At 44.7% G+C, this 22,736-nt stretch overlaps 1 long non-coding RNA gene across 1 annotated transcript in view; it reads right to left on the bottom strand.

Annotated features, from left to right (window-relative positions):
• Positions 1–7,076: 7,076 nt before the first annotated feature.
• Positions 7,077–22,736, bottom strand: part of LOC112411559 (uncharacterized) — a 21,525-nt gene continuing 5,865 nt past the window's right edge. The window contains exons 3-4 of the long non-coding RNA XR_003005649.1: positions 20,063–20,137; positions 7,077–7,132 (exon numbers count right to left, since the gene is read on the bottom strand). This is a non-coding gene — a long non-coding RNA (uncharacterized LOC112411559). The remainder of the gene's footprint in view (positions 7,133–20,062; positions 20,138–22,736) is intronic.

The following is a 22,736-nucleotide window of genomic DNA, read 5'->3' as shown; positions in this document are numbered from 1 at the left end:
GACACTTAGAAAATAAACCACCGCCATGCTTATATCTGCAGGGCACACGCCCATTTATAAAACACATTCCAGGGAGTGAAGTCTCAGTGCTGAGCACGGGCAGAACAGGCTGCATGATTCCCACTCCTGAGAGCAAACAGGATCAGAGATGTTGAGAGGCAGGACAGTGTGGTAGAAATGCCAGCCCCCAGCCACAGAGCGAGGAATGCCCACTCTAGCCCAGGCTATGCCCCTGACCGGCCCTGGCGCACAGCTCCCTACTCGCCTTGCACACTGACTTCGCAGGCTGCGGGCTGAAGAGGGAAGAGTCTGCAGATACAAGGAGGCTGACTCCCCCAGACAACCCCGGAGAGCAGAGATCAAACCCAAGAGCACCGGACCGTGATGTGAGCAAGAAATCAATTGGTATAGTGCTCTGCCACAGAGTGTATGGGGTTGTCTGCTGCGGCAGTTAGCCAACCCTGGCCAATACAGTCCCATGAAGCCAAGACGGCTTTCTCCTCTGACCTGAGTCCAGCAGATTCAGCATCTCCGTCTGGTACGTACCAAGCTGGACTTCACTGAACGCGCATTCCCTGGCTTCTGGGCTTCACTCCTGCCCCCAGTTCTTGCCCCCTGCCCTTCTGCATTGCCCCTGAAATCAGTTAGACAGCAAAGCCATACCCCACCCAGCTCTCCTCGCTGTCAGAGAAGAGCCAAAAGCCAGATGAAAGGGCTCCAGACACAGGCACGGGAGACCTGGTACTGAACTTAGCTTGGCTTCCAATTCACTATGTCACTTTGAACACGTTTCCTCGGCTCCTTGGTCTAGCTTTCCCATTATTATGAGAATTACAGGGTCAGCCTCACTGATACCAAAGAATCCTGCTCACATTTTTTTTTTTTTTGCGGTACGCGGGCCTCTCACCGTTGTGGCCCCTCCCATTGCGGAGCACAGGCTCCGGACACGCAGGCTCAGCGGCCATGGCTCACGGGCCCAGCCGCTCCGCGGCATGTGGGATCTTCCCGGACTGGGGCACGAACCCGTGTCCCCTGCATCGGCAGGTGGACTCTCAACCACTGCGCCACCAGGGAAGCCCCTGCTCACATTTTAAAATCCTAAGTAGATCTCTCAAGGCCCAAGAGAGAAGGATGTAGGTTAATTAGTCAAAGCTGCGGGATAATTCACGAAGGTGATTTCCCCAGACTCTGAAGGAAAAAAGATTTCATTGAAGTGGAGAGAACTGTCGAGCTGATGTCATGTTTATGAAGGCAAAAGATCAGACCAATTCCATATTAGCAAGTCCCAGTGTTGGACAGGTAGCAGAAGAGAATAGAGAGGCCCCAGGCTGTGGATCTGGACAGACCTGTGTTCAAATCTTGCCTTCACTCCTAAGTGACTGTGATGGCAGGAATTCACTTCACGTTTCTAAGTCTCTGTTTCATCACCTGTAAAACAGTATATCTCAGAAAGTCGTGGTAATTAAATGAGCTAGTTTGAGTAACACATATTGTTAAGTCGTGGCAGGAACTTCCCTTTACTCTTATGCTAGGGTGAAGGAAGAAGCTAGTTTGGGAAAGCAGGGGGAGCATTTCATTCACTCCTGTATCTATTCATTTATCTCAACATCATGTGTCAGGAGCTGGCAATACAGAAATGAATAAAGCACAGGCCCCAACCTCAAGGAATTCAGCTTCTAGGTGGAAAGACAGACACACACATAGGTTATTGATCCCCTAGTGTGAACTACTGCATACAAGTACAAGAAATACAGCAGTCCACTTCTCGAAGCATGCCATAGAGAGATAAACATGTGTGTCCATGAAAAACACGGACAGCGGTTCCCCCCTTATTTTCGGGGTATACATTCCAAGACCCCCAGTGCATGCCTAGAACCGTGGGTCACACTGAACCCTCTATACACTATGTCTTGTCCAGCATCATTACTCTTGTACTTTGGGGTCATAAGGGTGACTTGAACACAAGCACTGAGATACCACAACAGTCAATCTGATAACTGAGACAGCTACTAACTGACTAATGGGTAAGAAGCACTGGGCAAATGCATGATTCACATCCTGGGTGGGACGGAGCAGAACGGCAAGAGATTCCATCAGAACAGCAAGCAATTTAAAAATTACAAATTGTTTATTTCTGGAATTTTTCCATTTAATAGTTTTTGGACTGTCATTGACCACAGGTAACTGAAAGCACAGAAAGTGAAACCATGGAGAGCAAGATCACAGATAAAGGGGGACTACCATACAGAGCTGTCCACTGAAATCTGGCTATAAATCTAAAAATTAGGGGAAAAAACTAAATGCCTATCAACAGGAGAGTAAATAAAATGTAGCAGATGAATAACTAGAATCATTAGCATGTAGTCTCATGAAGATTGAATGAAAAATGCAGTTATTGGATTATAGATACAGGTGGGTACCACCTGATTAGATTTTAAAACACACACAAAATATTTTGTATTTTTCACGGATGTGTGCATTTGTATATATAAAGGTATTTTTCCAGTGGACTAGAACACACATCAAACTCATGAACCTGGTTGCTTCTGGGGAAGGTAGGAAGAAAACGGGTCTGGGGATAATGGTCAAAGGGGACTGTAATTTCACCTGTAGTGTTTCACTAAAACACGTGTCTAAAAAACTAGAAACAAATATGACAAAGCCTTAGCATTTGTTAATCTGGATAGTGGTAATGTGCGTGATATTATTCTTTATACCTTTCTACATTTTTTTTATCTCTCAAAATAAAAGTAATGAAAGCATAGCAATGCATTGTACAAAGAAGAGTGTTAGAAGCGTCCGTCCTTCAGTTAGCCTAAGCTGACCTTGGAGTGAATGTCAGAAGGCCATGGCCAGAGGGCGGGATCAAGGCTGGTAGGGGTCAGTCAGCGGTAATGCAGGACCGTGGAGAGTTTTGGTGCATCGTGTTAACACTTTCTAGAAGTCAGCAGAAAACTTTGAAAAATGAAGACCTAGTTTTCACTCCTTACCACTTACTAATATAACAAGGTCACAAATGCAATCCCACATCAACTTTGAAATGTATTACTTTCTCTAATGAATCTAGAGGCCTAATCTTCATGCCAGTTAGCAGATAAAGTGTGGACTTTAAATTTTATATAATTTATACTTAACTTACACCAATAATTTAAATAAACTCTTTAGAAACTTCTCAGTTTCTCTAGGAGAATAAGGTCCAATCTCGAAAGCGATGGTTTTCACCTGCCCCTCCAGCTTATGGAACCTTAGGATGGAAGGGAAATGCTGGAGCCCTGAGGCACAAAGCCAGTTGGAGGCTGGTGTCAGAAGTAACAACCTTGATCTACCTAATTGCAGACTGACCTGCTAGTGCTTGCAACTGAAGTCTGCAACAGGTGAAATTTGAGGTCTGCTGTGTTTCTCTCTCTTTCTCTCTCTGCTTGGGCAAAGTCTGGGTGCTCCCTGGCTAACTCAGCCCTGCCACTTCTACACCTTTCTGAGGTCTGGCTGTGAGTCCCTTTGACCTCAGACCAACTGGTTTGTTATGTCTGCAGCCTTCTCCACAGAACTACCTTGGTCTTGCTATGAAAGATCTTCTAACCAGTACCCCCCCACCCCCAGCACTGGGCTGTGCACAGCACATGGGAACCAAAGGCAGCTTGAAAGGACTAAGGCTCTTGGCCTCACAGATGCTTCCCTGCCATGTTTACTCTTAGATAGCTGCCCTTACATTTGTATGATAGCCTGTGAAGCAGTTCTGCCTGGCGGCTCCACAACCAGAGTGGAAATAAGAACCACCTTCTGTTCTAGATGTTTCCTTCATTTATCTAAACTACTTCTCTTTTCTTGGTCAAATGTCCACACAGGATGTTTCAATCCCCTCTGCTTCCCACCCAGTCTCCTTTCCATCAGAGCCTTAGTTGATGTGATGGCTGATTTTATGTGTCAATTTGGCTAGGCCATGGTACCCAGACATTTGATCGAGCATGTCTGGATGTTGCTGTGGAGGTATTTTTTAGATGAGGTTAACATTTAAATCAACAGACTCTGAGTAAAGCAGATTGTCCTCCATAATGTGGGTGGGCCTCATCTGATCATTTGAAGGTCTTAAGGAAAAGACTCACCCCCCTTCAAGGAAGAGGGAGTTCTGCCAACAGTCTGCCTTCAGACTCAAGCTACAACACCAACTGTTCCTTGGGTCTCCAGCCTGCTGATCACCCATTTTTTTCCTCTAGTTTTCAAGGCTATGGTCTTACTAAGGAAGACAAGTACCTGTAATCTGAGATAATGAACTTGAAGGAGGTAGGAGACTACAAGGAAACCATGGTTAAAGGAGAAACATGTGAATTTGTTCTTACAAATTTTCATCGCTATTACACTATGTGACCTTGGACAAGTCATTTCACATCTCTGAGCTTCTATTAGTCTCACAAAGTTCCTCAACTAATCAAGATATTATCATCCTTAGTGTTAGTACTTGTTTTTGGAGGTTCTACCAAGCACCAGCCACAGTGCAAAATTTAACTGGGATCCTGGGATTGTGAGTGTTGGAGTTTGAGGTTTTGCAGAGGTGGGGGATCAGATGATGAAGTTGGCACTCAAGGGTCACAGTTAGGGTTGTAAAGGCCAGATGGACACAAGGTAAGTGTTAGATGACCAAGTCATGGCTGGATTGTAAGATCCAGGTGGAGGGTAGAGCTGAGACCAGCACGTGGTCAGCTGTGATAGGACCAGTGATGTGGAAGCAGTAGGATCACAGTTGAGAGACAGAGAGTAAAAATGGCTATTTCTTCCCACATCTCTTGTCCTAGAAGATGGGATCCTAGTAAGTTTGTCTTTGATCCAAAAGAAACCATCTGTGATAGAGCCAGATTTACCTTCTGCCCTGCCAGGTAAGGAGCGGATGTTCTAGCAAACTCACCCATGGAGTCTGAGGATGGGAAATTCCCCTGGAAGCCCAGAATGAACCTGGGCCAAACTCTGGGCTTTTTCTGAGCAAACATTTTGAGAGAAACCAAAGCAATGATGATGTGGAAGAGCGACCGGGGCTGTCCCCTTTCACAGAAGCAAGGCTGATGAAAACACAGGGATTAGAACAGATGAATCATTGCCAGTCCTCTCCCTGAGACCGTTTGCTAGTGGCAACCCAATAAATACCGGATGTCCGAAAGCGCTGACGAGTCACCCACCGGGCCTGGGAGTTAGAGAGCTCACTTCCGAACTTGGTGGGAGGAGGAAGCGGGAGTGGAGACGTGGGGGCGTATCCCCCTTCCCGAATTCATGCTCCTCCTTTTGGTAAGATAATTTCCTACTCTTTCAGAAGTGTGGGTGATTCTAGAATCTAGATGAATGGTGCCTGCAATCCCAACCTTCTGTCCCTCCGGTGTGGGTGGGAATTCATGCTCCTCTATGACTTCTGCCCTTTGATGGCGAGGAGGAGTATGCTTGGAGGCAAGGGGGCATCTGCTCTGCTTTGGGTTATTAACAGTGAGGACAAATGAAAGGTCTTTAGAGCACGTCCTCAGACAGAATCTAAGGTGAGTAGAGCTTTAAAAGAGGCAACGTTCAGTTTGGTGTCTTGACTACAGTGGTGGGTACACAAAGTGACATTCGTGGTAGAATGTATAGAACAACACACACAGTACACACAGGCACAGAGGCAGAGGGAATGAGAAAAAGAGAGACAGAGAGAGAAGTACAAGTAAATTTGGGGAAATCTAAATAACATAGTGGGTTGTATCAATCTCAACATCCTGGTGTCAATATTCTATCATACCATGGTTTTGCAAAATATTACCATTGGGGGAAACTGGGTAAAGGATACACAGAATCTCTCCATACTATTTCCTTGAGAAAAGACAAGTTTATAGAGGTATGATTCATGTAACATACAATTCACTCATGTAACATGCACAGTTCAACAGCTTTTAGTATATTCAGCGTTCTACATCCATCACCACAGTTTTAGAACATTTTAATTATTCCCCCAAAAGAAACCCTGCCTCTGTTATCTAACCATCACCACAGTTTTAGAACATTTTAATTATCCCCCAAAAAGAAACCCTGCCTCTGTTATCTATCATTCCCCAACGCCCCCATACCCCTAAGCCATAGGAAACTGCTAATCTACTTTTTGTCTCTATAGATTGGTCTGTTTTGGATATTTCATATAATTCAAATCATACAATAGGTGGTCCTTTGTGACTGGCTTCTTTCACTTAGCATTTATTGTAGCATGGATCAATATTTCATTTCTTTTTATTGATGAACAGTATCCCATGGTATGGATACACCACATTTTATCATCTATTCATTAGTTGATGGACATACGGTTGTTTCCACTTTTCGGCTAGTATGGATACTTTTACTATAAATACTCTCTTAAACGTATACCTCGCAATGGAATTGCTGAATTATATGTTTACATTTAACCTTCTGACAAACTTCCAGACTGTTTTTCAAAACAGCTGCACCATTTTACATCCCCATCAGCAGCGTGGGAAGGTTCAAGTTTCTCCATATCCTCACCAACACTTGTCATTTTCTCTCTTTTTCTATTATGTTCATTCTGGTGGGTGTGGAATGGTATCTCACTGTAATTTTCATTTGTATTTCCCTAATGGCTAACGAGGTTGCCCATCTTTTCATGTGCTTATTGGCCACTGTATGTTTTCTCTGGAGAAATGTCTTTTCAGATCTTTTGCCCACTTTTTGAGTTCTTCATATTATTATTATTGATCTCTGTATTATTTCTAACAATGGCATATGAATTTACAACCTACAAAATTAAATTTTTTGAAAGACAGAATATTGGGGAAAATGGAAGGGTATTTAGGGGGAAAAAAAAAGCAACAAAGGGCTTCCCTGGTGGCGCAGTGGTTGGGAGTCCGCCTGCCGATGCAGGGGACGCGGGTTCGTGCCCTGGTCCGGGAAGATCCCACATGCCGCGGAGCGGCTGGGCCCGTGAGCCATGGCCGCTGAGCCTGCGCGTCCAGAGCCTGTGCTCCACAACGGGAGAGGCCACAACAGTGAGAGGCCCGCGTACCGCAAAAAACAAATTAAAAAATAAAAATAAAATGCATCTCAAGAGTGTTACTCAGACAGCAATTTAAAGACTTTCAGGAATACAGCATGCTTCAGTGGCTCTATATTCCTATAAAAAAAAAAAGCAGCAAAGTTTCAACAAAGAGGATATTCAGATGGTAATCAAGCACAGAAAAGGCATTCAACATCATTAGCCATTAGGGAAAAGTAAATTAAAACTACAATGAGATATAACTACACACCCGTCAAATTGGCCAAGATAAAAATTAATGACAAAACCAAACGTTAGTGAAGATGCAAAGAAACTGGGTCACATACGTTGTTGGTGAGAGATGGAAACAGCATAGGCACTCTGGAAACCAGCCTGACAGTTTCTTGTTAAAAAAAACATGCAACTGCCCTAAAACCCAGTAATCACACTCGGGCATTTATTCCAGAGAAAGGAACGTTTATGTTCACGCAAAAACCTGTGCAAGGTTATTCACAGAAGCCTTATTTGTAATAGCTGGAAACTGAAAACAACGCATCCAAAAGCTGAATGGATAAACCACAGAACACTACTCAGTGGTAAGAGGAAGAAACTATTGATACACTGAATGACTTGACTTGTGTGACTCTCCAGAGGATTAAACTGAGTGAAAAAACAACCTCAGAAGGTTGTATACGGTATAATGATATTTATGTAACATATTTGAAATGGCAAAATTATAGAAATGGAGAACAGATCAGTGGTTGCCAGGAGTCAGGAATGGGATGGGATGCAGGAGAGGGAGGTGGATGTGACTATAAAAGGGCAACACCAGGGGACAGACCCATGGAAACGCTCTACATCTTGATTATATCAATGTCTGCACCCTGGTTGTGACATGGTGTTACAATTTTGTGAGATGTTACCAATGGGGAAAAGTGATAAATCCAGTAATACACCAGATCTCTTGGACCGGTCTACCTTATCTCTAATAGTAGTGAATCTACAACTATCTCAAAATAACAGTTTAATTAAAAAAAGAGAGAAAGGCAGTTCCTTCACAGATCTACTTACAGTTCTACCAGTTACTGTGAGATTTTTGGGCAAATTAACATTGTCAGTTTTTCCACCTGTAAAATGGGGATAATACCTACTCAGGATGGTGGTAAGAATCAAATAAAAATAAAAGTGAAAAAAACTCGTAACTAATGAAGCATTACTACCACTACTACTGCTACTACAACTACCTCTGCTATTACCAGAATATTCTCTGTCCTCAATATACATCCCTTAGTGGATATCTCAATATCAGAAACGTCCACTCATCATCATCTGACTTCTCTGTTGATAATGTAGCCATTGTGAGAAAGATACCAGAACACACACTAATTCATACTCAGGCAGGAGTGATTGTGGTTGCTAACATGAAAGCATTCAGGTGCTTTGAAGGGCTCAAGATTGGGAGAAATGGCCAAGATCTAGGCACTCCTCAAGACTTCTCAAAAAGGAGGGGCAGGAGAGAGCCACCCTGGAACCAGGTCACAAGTTTGATGGACTCTTAGTACCTGGAGGCTGGGACTTTTGACGTATGTGCCTGAATGTAAGTTTACTCTTAACCTTGTGGCCTGGGGAAGACCACTTCTCCTCCCTGCCTGCTAAGCAGGAATAACCATGCCTGCCTTACAAAGCTGGTCTGAGGACCACCCACATGAGATAATTCAGTGTTTCCCAAGCTTCAGTCATTCCGGCACCAGCATCCTCATTTCTACCAAATTCACTTAACTCCAGAATTGTCAATTATTTACTGTTCAATTTTTTTTTCATGAAATCAACCTTCCTGTCTACCCAACTACCCTTGTTTGTAAAAGAAAACAAAAACAGATGCCTGTTTGTTCACATTTTAACATCTTTGAAAGCAGCGTATGCTTATACTTAATGGTGTATGATGGTCAGTTAGTAGAATGATATTTCTTTCTTAATGGAATATACAGTAATGATGTTTGTATAACCAGCAGCATTTAGATTCTATTATATATGGAATGTCACTTCTTTAAAAAATGAGGTTGCTTATTAAAAACAGAAGGAACAATTTAAATGAACAGATTTTATTAAATTACCCTTTAATTGAATTTCCAACAGAATTAAATTTCAGCTAAAGCGCGCTGCCTGCAAATATGCTAGCCTGAGACCTGCTCCTAATCTATTTAAAAAGAGAAATTTAGTGAGCAAAGAGGGTTAGCAATGACCCACTAGCACTAAACTGATAGGAGCTTCACGATGAAATAGAGTATATAAGTCCACGTTGCTGAGAGTTATGCTATGCCGCACCTAAAGCTGTCTCCGTTAGCAGCGAGTATCTGCCTTTAAAAAGCACCTGGGAAAAAGCAATGAGTACCCTACCAGACAAGACTTGCCTCACTGCTTCTGGGAACTGGAGGCGATACACTTAGCACCCTTAGCAGGATAGAAGAGCACAGTGTAGTGGGTCCACAGAGATACTACGTAGCAGTTAGAAAAGTCAACTACACGTACATCATGGAGGTGGATATAGTCTTAAAATAAAATATTGAGTGAAGGGAGAAGAAACTGAATAAAATATATATCATGGCACCATATAAGTATAAATTAAAAGCTTACACATTCACCGTGAATACTACACACTTTAAAAAGTTTACACATATCCTTATGATGGGGTGGGGGGAGGATAAGGGAGGGGATCAAGGGTGCAAGGAAGAAACTAATATTAATAAAATAAAAATGTAACAAGAGGCTGTTGTTCCAATGATGATACTATGCTCTGAGACAGAGTATATAACTCAACTATCCCTATAAAAATATAACTCTAAATGTAAAACTCCTATCAGTATCATATGTGTATACAGTAGGTATGCAATGAATGCTAATTGCTTGACTTTAGGATAATCTACGAAGACTGTCTAGCGTGCCTTCAAGAATTCCAAGTGGTACTGAACTCTCAGTGGCTGTTTCTAGGTTGATGTCACACATCCTCTGAGTAGCCCCCTGGATTGGTCCTGGTCCCCCTACTCCTACATACATACACACACACACACACACACACACACACACACACACACACACACCCTGAACTCCTCTAGTTCAGGATGACCCACGACCAACAATCATCCCTCCCCAGCACCATGGGGTATCTGAAGCCAAGCTGACTTCCCTGAAACAGACTTCTAGACCTAAGAGTTGAGCCAGGTGGACACTGCTTAGGTGGGAAACTGAGGCCAGAGAGGGCCAGAGACTTGAGGAAATCGCACAATGAGTAAGAGGCAGTTCCATGGCTAGAACCAGGCTGTTTTCCTTCCGTAAATGCACACATCCTCCCCCTTCCACACACGGCCTGCAATGCCCTTTATCTGACCTACCAATATAAACCAGTGGCAAGGCTGCTGAGATAGAATTTCCATGTTGATGGGGCAGATATTCACATCTAGGGTGTTGCTCACTGGCCCCTGGGGAACTCAGACATCAGGAGGCCAGGAAATTGCTATGGGGGCCATGAGTACCCTTGCAGACTAGACAGAAGTGATAACCGACAAGGGTGTCATTTCTTAATGCATAATCACTAAGATGATCACTAAGAGTGATAGAAAGTCAGGCCCGTAGGTTGCCTAGCATCTTTGCCTCAGAGAGAGGGTGGGTGGTAGATGTAATAAAAGTGGTGGTCGGGGGAGGGGCAAGGGCATAAGTCATTTTATGAGAGTTGTCTCATATTCCTGAAGTGTATACTACTATATCCTTCTTACAGACACTAAGAGACTTCAGAAGGTTAAGTAACTTGCCAAAATTATTCATAAAGCTAGTGAGAGGCTGAAAAGTGACTTCACAGAGTGTGTCTGTCTCCAAAGCCTTAGTTTCCCACTCCCTCCCACCACTCCTGAGACCCCAAGAAGAAAATATGAGGTTCCATGGAGGTTTAGAGAAGAAGGCGCTTGACAAGGGGGGTAGATCCAGGAGGATTTCATGTGCCTCCACCACTTGACACAGGTCTTAAATGAAGAATATGATTGGTACAGGTGGACTGGGGAAGGGCGTTTCAGGTGGAGAGAACACAGGGATGGGAAAGCACAGTGCATGCTTGGTCCACCAAGCGGTGGTAGGATGAGAACCTCACGTGAGGGAAGTGGAGCAGAGACAGATGGGTATGAAGGATGGCTCCCTGCAGATGGAGACAGACACAGCTAGTTTACCACTCAGTGTCCTCTGATTTGGTTCAATGAGGCAAAGTGCCCAGTTCAAAATCCCCCCGCCCCCTCCCAGACATTCTTGCAACTAGAAGTAGTTGTAAGGTCCAGTTCTGGCCCATGAAACATGGGCAGAATCCAACGGCTGGAGCTTGTGGCTAACCTCTTTGAAAGGAAATGCCCCCTTTGGCATTTGGTCTTTCCTTTCTTGGCACCTGAAAACAGCTGTGACGCCTATAGGAGGAGCAGCCATCCTGTCACCTGAAATTGAAAGCAATATTCTAGAGCTGCAGATGGGAGGGCAGAAGGAAGGAGCCTGGGTCCTCGATGACTTTGTAAAACTACTTACTTTATAGTGGAGACAGATGGAAACTCAAGTAGTCTGACTCCAGAGCCCACTTTACAATTAATTTGACCAGTGTCTGTGGTAGGGGGTTGGGGGAGGGTGGTCTCCTTTCATTGGAGCTCAACTCTCAAATGACTCTATGTAGGAAGCCTTGCCTGAGCCCCAGAAGAAATCAAGAGGCCCCCATTTTGTAGGTTTGTGGCTCACGGGTCTTTTCCCCCAGGCAGTTACAATTATTGGTGCCGCTGTTTGTATAATGCCTGTGTCCATTACCAGATTCTGAGCTTTGCAAGGGTCTAGTCAATATCTCTATCTCTATTTGTCTATATCCACATTCACATCCCTATCTATGTCCATATCAATATCCACATATCTATCACCTATCTATCTATCTATCTAAAACTATTGTGTCCCTAGTGCCAGCACAGTGCCATGTATGGCATAAGTCCTCAAGTCTTTGCTAAGTAAGTGAATAAATGAATGAATGCAGTGAATGAAAGCCATGAGTAGAAACGATATCTTCAGGCTCCTCCATTTCCTTTATTTCTACTGAGAAGACATGGATAAACAAGTTGGAGAGTCCTTGGTTCTTTATAAGAGCACAGAGAGCTCCGAAGAATCGGGGGCTGATAATTCAATGTGTTGTCTCTCCACGGACTTCCTTTGAGCACCACCTGGCTTCTTAGGGTGCAAACCGATTCTAAGGGCATGTCTATTTCCCTCTTTAGGAGAGCTCTGGTGGAAAAAAGGTTGGTCCCGCCTGAAGTCTGGGGATCAGGTGGGTGTGATTACTGAGATTCTTGCTCTCTGCCATTGCCCTGACTGTCCCCCACCACTGTGCGATCCCTGGGGCTGGTGGCAGAAAGCAGCAAGCCTTTCTGCAGCTCTGAATCAGGGCTGCCTTTGCATCATGCCCTGTCAAAGCCACATCAAAGGCTCGAGGTGGGTTGCCGGGTCTACACTGAAAGTCCTTGGGAGCCACAGCTCAGGGAGGCTCTGGGTTCCTGAGGCAGCCGCTGGCTACCTGGGGGACCAGGTACTTTCCTGAAGAGAACACATCATTTAGCTCTTCCTGTGATTTTACTGTAAACTCTTGGTTTATTACACATCTAAGAGGAAGGACGGGGAAAAGAAAGAGACACAGAGATACAGGGGAGGTTTGATCTGAAAGAAGCACAGCAAATAACACCGGGTTCTTACATGTTCAGAGCAGTGAGACACAAGCCCCCTTCTGAGAAGTGGAGACCAAGGCCCAGAGAGGGAAAGTGACTGCCCGTGGACCAGGAGGCTGAGAGGGCAGGAAGAAAAATCCAAGCCTCCTGATGCTTTGCCCACTGCTCTTTCCACACATCTGGACAGCCACTTTTCCTGAGACCCCGCAAAGAAGGAGGGGAGGCAGCTTCATGCACTGAGGGCCACGTAGCTCACGGCAAAGTGCACTTAGATGTCCTCCATTCTACCAGGTGCCAGTCACTGCATCGGGCATCTAAAAAACACAGAAATGAAAAAGCCAAGGGCTCTACCCTCACAGAGCTCCCAATCCAGTGGGGGAGACAGCTACATGCACAGCTCAAGCCAACGCCAGGCGCACTGGGAGAAGGATTAGAAGGGCACAGAGGAAGCATGGAGGGTGAGGATGGGAGAGATACGGTGGAGTGGGAATCAAAAAAGGCCTCCTGGCCTTTGGGGTGAGCGTGCCTTCACTGGAGGAAGAAAAGTCACTGCAAGCAGAGGGATATGCACGGCAAAGGCCTCAAGGCGGGGAAGTACGCGGTTACATACTGGTGAGTCAGCGCTCTGATGACTCGTAGCTTGTTTGCGGGAGACAGTTGCAGAGAACTAACTAGGAAGGTAATTCCAACCAGCCCTGAAACCCCCAAAGCCAGGAACCTGGCCTTGTTCATGTCCAAGTGCCCAGTACAGGGCTGGGCACAGAAGAACCAGGCACTGAACGAACAGCATTGGGGCCTGACTGTGGAACCTTTGGGCCTTAATGAAATGTAAAAGAGTGTGAACAACGTCATCTACTACTACCTTGGAGTTTGTGTAGAAAACCCCCCACAAAGACCACTTACAAAGCAGTACCTATCAAATACCTTATATTCTGAAGCATGAACGTTCTATGTCAAGACTTGAGGGCAGGTGGCCAGACTGACCCCGTCACTTACCTGCAGGCTTTAAGAAAGGGCTTGCAATTCATTCTTCCAGAGGATGAAGAGATCAAAGAACTGGAGCCTTTACAGAGAAAGAATTTGCCGGGGTGCTTTGGTTTCCTTCATCCTCATCCCATCACAGGGGAGGGGAGGGGAACGCACTTCCCCCAACCTCAATCCAAATGAAGGGTCTTTCCAGAGGCTACACAGAACGCTCCACCAGAGGCCCCTGGAGTGTGAGGGGTTTGAACTCTGGTAGGGAAGGGAAAACTACCTACTGGAGCCTTCAAATCTCAACTTAATTTATACTTCGTATGTGTGAAATTGAACATAAATAGGACATATTTACATTCAGAATGTATTTGCAGCATGGTTTTTTCACTCGTTGGAGTGATTTGTAGATTTGCCCTTGCTGTCGTATTTAGACCTAGTTCATTCAGTTTTAATTGCTATAGGATATGCCATCATGTTTCATTTATGCATTCCTTTATTATTTTTTTTCTAAACTACAAAAGGAATGGATGATCAATACAGAGAACTTGGAATATAAAAGAGGGGATTTTTAAAAGCCTATTACACAGAGTGGTGATTTAGACGAATCAATCCTAGAAGCAGTCTGCAGCGTGGAGGCTGGATTGGTGAGGCAGAAACAGGAGGCAAGAGAGAGGATCCTGGTTTGAGTTAACAATAACCTCGTCACACAAGTGATGACTGGGAGCCAGGCTTCAAAGCCCAATTTTGCTCAGACTGCAAACCCCAAGCTCTTTTTCAGGATGTCATGTAATATATCAGCAACAGGGTGCCTGTCGAGACACCAAACAGGGTGTCTGTTGAAGGGATGGATTTTAAAGTTATGCTAGTCATTCTTCTATTTAGACATGGAAAAAGAAATTGCTTAGAAAAAACACCTTCTGGGATCCCTGAGCTACGTAAATGTAGGTGATACTCAGCGGCAAGGAGAGTCAGGAACTGAATCTTGTATTATTGTGTCAGAGCTGTTACTTCCGCGGACCAATGGCATACAAGGCAGCTTGCTGAGAAAGAGGGGTCAAGCTATATAAGGGGTACAGGGTGGGTCTTCTGGGAGAGAAGTAACAAGAGGACTCCACTGCTGCTCACTGAGATTTGATCAGAGGTCCAGGGAAGGGCAACAGACACCAGGAATAAAATTACCTTTAGGAAAAGGAAACACAAGCTAGCATGCAACACAGGGAAAGCTGGTTCAAGTGCAGTACTCAGGCAGAGAGAAGTGAGGTGGGCAAAAACGCCTGGGCTTAAGAATGTAACTAAAAAGAACCATTACTCTGGAGACCAAGTAAGATTTTCAGCCTGGACAAGGACCTGGACCAGCAAGCACATTACTGCAGACAGGGAAACTAGCCACAGGGCTCTGCAGGACTGATCTACAACAGCTTCGCTGTGTGGCAGGAAGAAGCAGGTGCTCAGAACCCAGTTTTCTCTCTGGGCTTGAAATTTAGAAAAGAACTGATTCTCCTCGAACTGAGTAAGTATCTAAGGTCCCTAGAAAATCTGGAGAAGTGGCAAGAGTATTAAAATGAAAAGGAAATACTTCCTTTCCTTCTAGTGGGAATGTAGGCTAACAAGCAATAATGAGTGTGACCTTATTCATATCCATCACAGGTCGTAGGGATTTTAGAAAAACCTTTTCTCCAGTCTATCAAACTCTATTTTCACGTACTTCCCCCAGTTCATATTTCGAAAGTCAAAAAAATTGGGAAGCCATTGCCTAAAGCCATCCTCACCCACCACCCAAAGATAGCCTTAAAAAAGAAAAAAAAGACAAGAATATTTACCTATTTTTGTGAATTTCATGCATGTCTCATTGAATTAACATTGGATTACGACATTCTTAGATTATTTGATCCTTGGAATCAAAATATGGAAGTGGCAGAGGAAAAAAAAAAAGCTGAAAGCATTTAGCTCTAGGAACTGTCTGATATTAACGGAACTCACTTCTAGTACTGATGCTGTCCTACCCGACGGGGCTAATCTACAAATCCCAGAAGGCTTTCCTTGCTCAGATGGAGTAAAGCAGAATGGAATTTATGCAGGTGAATGCGAATTCTTGCTCTGCTATTGATGAGCTCTGTGACCTGGGGCAAAATACGTAAACTCTTGAAGCTTGTCATGGGTACAATCACACAGAATTTATACTAGCAATATCAGTTCTGGGTATTTTATGAGATAACACTTACTAGAAGGTGGTGGGAACACAGTAAACAGTGGATGCAGGAGATGTGTTTATCCATCTGTTCCTCCCTCATTCCTGCATTTCTCTGACTCCACCCTGGAAAATCCAATTTGTGGATTACAGGCTAGGCATGAGGGATGGTGAGGAGCTGTGGCAAGCATTCCTACACGTTCCCCCAAGGGATGCTCTCAGCGAGTGTACCTATCACCCACGCAGCCCTGGGGGAACTAGGCTGCAAGTTGGGGTCTCCAGCCAGGTCCCTGGTGCTGTGCTAGGCCATGGTACTCTAAGATAAGGTGGAGATCCCCAAACGCCTGCCGCAGGCAATCCCATTGAGCTGAATACCTCCAGCATTCTAATTGGGTGTGGGAGTTTATGTTAATAGATGCTAATATCAGTTTGAAAAATTGAGAGGTATTCTCATAATACCATGTATTTGAACTGTCTCCTAAACATGCATATATCCATTATCTCTTTTGGTCTTTACAAAAAACTCATGAGGCTCACTGGGCAGGTACAGGTATCTCACCTTAGCAGGTAAAGAAACTGTAGCTAAAAAGTGAATCATTTTGCTCACGGTTACAAAATTAGTAAGTAGTAGAAGTGAATCCAAACCCAGAGGGTTCATCTTTATAGAGACATATTGGGTCAAGGGTATCCTCAGTTTTTATATCCATCCATGTCTCTGGGTATCAGCAGTATGACTTATTTTAGTGCCTGGTCATTGTGTCCTGTCATATGCCCCACAGGTTACCCATCCCATCTCACTGCTAAGTGCATTTATGAGTAGCCATGAGATTGTTAAAGAAATGCAAAGGGAAAAAAAAAGGAGAAGTAATCACAATTCTTTTCATTCATACTTCATGTTAACACTTGCTACAAATGATACACTCCCAGCTCTGTAGTAGTTTTTGAAGCCAAGATCCTGGATATCCCAGTATATTCTAGGAGAGAATGATATTAACTTATTATTTCATCTAAAATTAAAACAGCAAGTATTCTGATGAACAGGAAGACATCTTCATTAAGAAAAACATGTTAAATATGGAAAAGTATAAAAACGAAATATTCCACAATTCCAAAGTATGTATGTGTGTTTGTGTGTATGTGTGTTTCTGTGCTTTCCTTCTTTTCTCTGCTTATGAAACTTGTGGCCCTGGGTTTCCCTGGTGGCGCAGTGGTTGAGAGTCCGCCTGCCGGTGCAGGGGACACGGGTTCGTGCCCCGGTCCAGGAAGATCCCACATGCCGCGGAGTGGCTGGGCCCGTGAGCCATGGCCGCTGAGCCTGCGCGTCCGGAGCCTGTGCTCCGCAACGGGAGAGGCCACAACAGTGAGAGGCCCGCGTACCGCAAAAAACAAAACAAAACAAAACTTGTGACCCTGACTCTATTCCACTTACACTCACACTCTGTGGGCAGGAGAATCATAAACCCTACTGTTATCTCCTTTCTACTTATAGAGTGTAGTGTGGGGACACCATGACTAGGAATCTTATCTGGCCAAAGATGCCGAAAAGCTGCTGTCTCAAAATTTCCTCCTGGTCTTTTCGTAAGCATCACTGGGTCCATGCTTTATGATGGTACCCCTTTCTTTAAAAGTAGACAGGTTCTGGGGGACTGCCGGTTCCCCCAAAGAGACCTCCATTTATCAGGCAAAGTTGAGTTTTTACTCGTCACATAAGGGAGAACATCACCTTGAGAGGGTTTTAGTGTATCTCAGAAAGGGGAGGTCAAGGGCGTAGTCAACAGTGTAGGACAGGAAAGCCCTGAAGGGTGTGTTCATGAGTAAACAGTTGTTTGATGGGCAAGAGTGTTTGCCCTGTTGAGTCATCTACTGTCCTGAGAAAGGTGATATTTGCCCAGGTGAGCATTCAATCCTCCTGGGCAGAATAAATGGTTTTTATGAGCTGCCTGAGGTTAAATGAGGTTATTTACTGGTTTGCAGCTTTATCTTTCTGGGGAAAAATTTGTAAAGTCTGGAACAAATTGTAAAGTCACGTTGGGCCTCAGCTTCAAGTCCTGATCACTGAGCTCTAGAAGTGCAGGTACCTCCATCCACCCGGGAAACCAGAGGATGAACCAAGAGAGGAAAGACTGCTCTCCATCCTCACCGAGCCCTACTCCCATGATGGGAATGCTCCCACAGTGGGCTGCCTTAGAGAATTAATTATCTGCATTAATATGAGAGGATGAAGACGTGTTTGAGTGGTGCGTGTGTGTGTGTGAAAGGAGTGGGGTGGAAATCAGGAAGAATCCTCAATTTCTACTCACTGGCAACAATAATTTAATAATCATCAAACTTGGATATTCACCAAACTGGAGGAGGGAGTGTATGGTTTAGCTCCCAGAGGGACATTTGGCAATGTCTGGAGACATTTTTGGCCATCTCAAGTGGGAGAATAGTGCCACTGGCATCTAATGAGGAGAGGACAAGGACGTTGCTCAGCATCTTGCGAAGCACAGGACAGCCCAGCCCCCGCCTGCAACAAAGGACTGTCCAGCCCACGATATCAAGTGTGCAGAGGTTAAGGAACCCTGAACTATAAAAAAATAAAGGTTCAGGGCTTCCCTGGTGGCGCAGTGGTTGAGAGTCCGCCTGCCGATGCAGGGGACGCGGGTTCGTGCCCCGGTCGGGGAAGATCCCACATGCCGCAGAGCGGCTGGGCCCGTGAGCCATGGCCGCTGAGCCTGCGCGTCCGGAGCCTGTGCTCCACAGCGGGAGAGGCCGCGGCAGTGAGAGGCCCGCGTACCGCAAAAAAAAATAATAAATAAAAAATAAATAAATAAAGGTTCACTCAGGACATATGAAGAAGGAGGGCAGAAGCAGGGACCAGGAGACAGGAAAGCAAGGACAGGAAACATGAGGACCCTCTGGAAAGCAGTCAACTTAAAAAGTGGCTTAGAACAATATCGTACATATTGTTAGTAATCTTTTATAATGGTTCAGCATTGCAGTGAAGCACCATTTCTATTTAACATTCTAATATTATGGGACAATTATATATCAGAGAGGACAGGGGGTACCCAAACTCACACAGCAATGAGAGCTGGGTCTTGAACTTAGGACATCTAATTGTTTACTCTTCCATACCATGCATTGCGCTCAGCGAGCTCATCCAATTACAGTCTATAAAAATACATTCCAGAAGATCTATTGCATAAATTAACTATTCTCCTTTGAATCCTGGAGATCAGAATCTCCATTTGCCCACATAATTGGTGTTTTAAACAGCTTCCATAAAACTCCAGTGACCTGTGTAAACTACCCATGATGCAACAGCAGTTTACTTGAGCAAGAGACAGACAATCATAAAATAAAATTATCAGTGTCATCTTGCTGGTAGCACCAAAACAGTAAAATATAATCCTAAAGTCACTTGCTTCCTCCAGCCCTTTAAAATCCAGATAAAGCTGACTCAAATCACTAACTTCATGCTCCACGGAAAAGCAAAGCCTGTAAGATTTCTGCAGATTTCCAGGGAGGGACTGCATTCTGATGCCTCCAAATCGGGGTTCCTCATTCTTCAAGTGCTGCTTATTCCACATTGCTACAGACCAGACAAGAAATCCAGCCCTTCCTCAATTCCTACATACACTTTCACACACACGTGTGGCATCTTGCACAAAGAGCTGATAAGTATAGTATACTTACTTGAAGATTTACATAGGAGATAGGAAAGGGGTTACATACCAACAACTTCAAATTGAACAGTAAAGATCTTCGTTGTGAAACTTTCCTCGGGCCACCCTGCCACAAGGGAATTCCCATGGGATGTTTTTCCCAGGGTCACCTGGAAGCGGTAGAGGCACTCCCTCCATGTACTCATAGACCAAGGGACTTGGAGAGCAAAGCACTGGTTTCATTGCAGCCCTAACCTGGCCCCTCAGCCAGCCAACCTGAGCAATGGCAACTTTCAGAACCTGCATACAGTGGCTCTGCCTTTACCCCATGTAGTCCTCAGTCACCGACCAGCTCTCTAGTCCCTCCTTCCCCCCACCCCTGGCTCCCTTTATATGCCCCTGATTTCTCCTTTTCCTCACTGACACAGAGATAGAGACATATCTCTAAATTCCTCTTAGGTTCCCAAGTTGGACAGCTTAGCCCGTTTTTCTTTTCCTTGAGCTCTTACCAACCCTCTTGGAGTCTTACCTGCCACTCAGAGTGACTTGACACGTGAGCTTTCCAAATCAGAAGAATCCCTTGATAGATGAATTCTGGCACCAGCTATTAAGACAATAAAAAGTTTACTGAGTTAGAAAACAAAAATATACAATACCTCCAAGACATTTTTTTCACAGAGGAAGATACATAAATATACCTCCCTGAAAAGCTGAGGCCAGGGGTGGAAGAGATCATAAAGTCCTGTCAAATGCCCCATTCAGTAGTTGTCACTCTTTGATCCACCTCCAAGAAGGGCGTGACCAGCCTCTACCTAATGGAGAGTCATTCTTTGCCAAGGCAATTCTGACCCACACTGTACCTGCCATCATTGGACCTGGTTCCATCACAGGATGAGGGAGAGGTGATACTTTTTATGGCTCCCATGGCACAGGTTCAAATGTTTTAGCATAGAATTTGAGATTCTTCACTCTTTGGAAGCCACCTAAATCTCTAGCCTTCCCTCCCTCTTCTCTCCCCTACACACTCTGGTTTTCATGCCTCTGGCCTTTGTATATGTTGTTTTTCCTGCCTGGAATTCTCTTTGTCGTATTTCTAAACCTGGAAAAGTTCTGTTCATCTCTAAAATCCACTGCAACTTCCCCAGGTAGAGTAGTTCAATTGCTCCTTTGTTTTCCTGGAGCTCTCCTACATATCTTTATTATATAGCACATAGCAGACCATACTGGAATGTTTTGTTACATCCTCAACCTTCCACTACTACCTAAAAGAAACTTCATCATCTATCTCTCCAGCTTTTAGCACAAGGCCTAGGCCACTGTGCATAATATACACTATTACTGAATTACTGCACTGAAGTACTGTACAAAAACGGTATCCCCCCTTTGACAGCCTTCAAATGCATGAAGACAGTGACCCTGCCCATCCTATTCATCTCTTCTCCACCGAGACCCCTAGCATCTTTCACTAATCCTTCCTTCACATGGACCCTGGCTCCCTCTCCATCTTTGTCCCCGTCCCTTGTATACGCTCCCATTTCCCAAGGTCACTCTGACAACTGGGACACAATGTCATACTTTCAGGAGAGCCCTGCAGGTTCTCAAGAACTGGCACCTGGGGGAAGAAGTGCTCATGTAAATATTCAGGACTGCACTGCCCTACAAGAGCAGGGATAGGGGCCCTCAGATCAGGCAGGGCCAGGCTCCTAGACCTGCCTCAACATTAGATGGGGCCCTTGGGTACATTTGCCACACACCTGGCCAACTCCAGAGTCCTCACAGCTCTGAGCTCTGTCCTGTGCATTCTACTTGCACAACTGCCAACTTCCAGATTTTTTTCTGCATAGCTGGAAGGATATTTACATTTTTTAAATAAAATTTTGTCATCTCACACATGCCATTTCGTAAACTGTTTTTTCATGCAAAAATTATGCTGTGCACAAGTACCTTTCCATTTTTTTTTTTTTTGGCGGTACGCAGGCCTCTCACTGTTGTGGCCTCTCCCGTTGTGGAGCACAGGCTCCGGACGCACAGGCTCAGCGGCCATGGCCCACGGGCCCAGCCGCTCCGCGGCATGTGGGATCCTCCCAGACCGGGGCACGAACCCGTGTCCCCTGCATCGGCAGGCGGACTCTCAACCACTGCGCCACCAGGGGAGCCCCTAACATAGGGATTCTTAACATAATGTTCCATGGACTGACTTTCGGAAAATTGAGATTTCTAAAATTGAAAGTTGACGTTTATGTGTATGTGCATATATGGCTTTTTATGGGGAGAAGATCTATGGTTCTTGGAGACTCAAAAGCGTCCATGAGCCAAAAATTAAGAGCAACCCATCATCACTTTTTTTGGACACACAATATTCCACTATATGATTGTGCCATGCTTTATTTTTAAAATTCCCTCTTGTTGGACACCTAGGCTGTTTCCACTGCATTGATACTACAAGGAATTCTTCTCTGGCTCTTCCTGTGGAGACAGGTGCTCATTCATTCATTCCTTCAGATGAAGCCGAAGAAGAGAATTGTTTGCCTAAAGGACATGAACCTTTTTAAGGCAATTCTCTGGTTCTTATTTGATTGCTATTTGAAGGTTCTAGCCCTTGGTTTTCCAAGTCCAACTCTGGACCATCTCAAGCTCTGCTCTGAAGCTCCCCCACAGTGCAGCACCATCTCAAGTCTGCCTTCATCCAGCCACCCTTCGCTCCAGTCAAGGGTCTTCACGGCGAGCTCCTCTGGCTTCTCTCAGCTACAGGCAGCCTCCTTGAATGGATCTGAGACAGACCATAGGACTCAGTCTCAACAGACTTTTGCTCAAGCTACATCTCTGTCACATACTATCTGTGTAATCTTTGCCAATTCACTCAACTCCTCTGTGTGACTGGAGATGATCATTTTTGCCCTAAGAATAAGTGTCTCATTTTACAAGTGAAAAATGTGACCTGGACATGATGTGACTTATTCAAATAATGACCTTCTTTGCACTCCAGGCTCTAGAAGGACAGGTGAGGATTTAGAAACCGAGGCATCCCTTGGAATTTCCTTATGAACTATCTTGCCATTTCCCTACTTTCTACCAGAGGCGTAATGAAAAGCTTCAAATTTCCAGAGGCATTTAATGATGTGAAATTAACTATGTGAGTCACAAAGCAATTCAATTCTGGATTAACTGATTGAGAGATTATTTCAAACCTTCTCAAAAAGGGG

The sequence above is a fragment of the Neophocaena asiaeorientalis genome, unplaced genomic scaffold, assembly GCF_003031525.2.
Source record: "Neophocaena asiaeorientalis asiaeorientalis breed wild unplaced genomic scaffold, Neophocaena_asiaeorientalis_V1.1 scaffold78, whole genome shotgun sequence".
Classification (NCBI taxonomy): Eukaryota; Metazoa; Chordata; class Mammalia; order Artiodactyla; family Phocoenidae; genus Neophocaena; species Neophocaena asiaeorientalis.
This window is presented reverse-complemented; position numbering and strand designations above follow the sequence as displayed.